This window comes from Mus pahari, chromosome 8 (genome assembly GCF_900095145.1).
Source record: "Mus pahari chromosome 8, PAHARI_EIJ_v1.1, whole genome shotgun sequence".
Classification (NCBI taxonomy): Eukaryota; Metazoa; Chordata; class Mammalia; order Rodentia; family Muridae; genus Mus; species Mus pahari.
The window spans coordinates 62,925,228-62,926,839 of record NC_034597.1 but is presented as its reverse complement, the minus strand read 5'-3'; positions in this window follow the sequence as shown (position 1 = coordinate 62,926,839).

Genomic DNA, 1,612 nt, shown 5'->3' with positions numbered 1-1,612 from the left:
GTGCCTTCTGTGTACTGCCTATCCTGTTTTCTTGGGATGCATACTAAAGGCTCTGGCAATAGTCCGTGTGTGCTTTGTCGTGTCCAAACTCTCATCCCTCTGGGTATTTGCTCTTTTGTGAAATGAGGATAGTGCCATCTTATTTTAGGCTTAAATGTGTGTATTATCTCTAGCATGTACGTACTGTCACTAAACACGTGTGTACTGTCTCTAATGTGAGATCTGTCACTTAGAATGTTAAGTGGAACTGTAACTAATATACTTCCTGAAAGAAAACAAGATAAAAGGATCACACAGGGAAATTAGGCATGTTTCAGAAATGTGTGTCCCCACCACCACCCCATTCATATGCCAGAGTACTAATCACTGATGTGAGAACATGAAGAGATGGGATCTTCAAGGGTCATTAGGTAGTGAGAAGTAAACAGTCATGTTGGATCAGGATCTTTGTAAAAAGAGGCAAAATTCATTCACTCTCCCTCTCCCTGCTTCTCTCTCTGATATAGAACCATCAATAGGAAATAAAGGTTCTTATTCAGTTTTGCCGTTTCAATTATCCACGTGAGTGAAAAGAATCAGAAATATTGATATCTTTACTTAAGCAACCTCATGACCACTCATATCCTCTGCTAAATACACTTGACAAGTATTTTCTTTTTCCTGGATCTGGGGCCACTGAGTACCTATCTCATGATAATTACACACCAGAAGGGTTTTAAATAGAGAGTGTTGAATGCCAATGTATAAAATGGCAAAAACTATAATTTCAACAAGTTAAAGACATGTGCCAGAATGAAGAATGCTGGATTACATCATCTCTGGTTCCTGCAGCAACATCCCCAGCACCTGTGCCACTGCCCCCCCCCCCTTTGCCCACTTGGCATCTTTGCAAGCCATAGCCATGTTTGAACAGCACAAGGCATCATTTACAACCAGGCAAAGTTGGAAAAACCTTCATTCTAGAAAAATCTTATCTTCAGAATTAAGACAACGGGGAGAACAGGTTTTCTGCAATCTATGTGCAACCATTTCTCTGTCATTTCTGGTCCTCATAACCGTGCAAAAAACTGAAAAGTCGGAGGCAACCCCAACTTCCTCGGAATCTTCCATGAATTGAAAGCGCTTGCAATCTTTCCTGGGCCACTGTAATTGAAATTAATTGGATTTGGGAGATAATAACATTTATGCTAATATGTGTATTGAGAGGAGACAATAGTGGGAGATAAGTACCTAGAAGAGGTGGGGCAGGAGGCTCTGCAGTCCTGGCAGGAGAGATTAGGAGTCTGGGGAGGAGATGGGGGTGTGTGTGTGAGGGAAATGGAACCTTCAAGAGACTGGAGGGGTTTTGACATGCAAGACAGAAGAGGGAGAGAGGGAAGGAGACTAGAAAGCGTATACAGACAATAAGAACAATAATACCAACACTGGCTATGTTTTCATTGATGTCTTTTTATGCTCCATGAACTGGGTATTTGTGACGTCACTTTGTCTTTACAGCAAGCTTGTGAGTCTTTTTTTTTTTTTTTTTAAGATTTATTTATTATATGTAAGTACATTGTAGCTGTCTTCAGACACACCAGAAGAGGGCATCCGATCTCATTATAGATGGTTG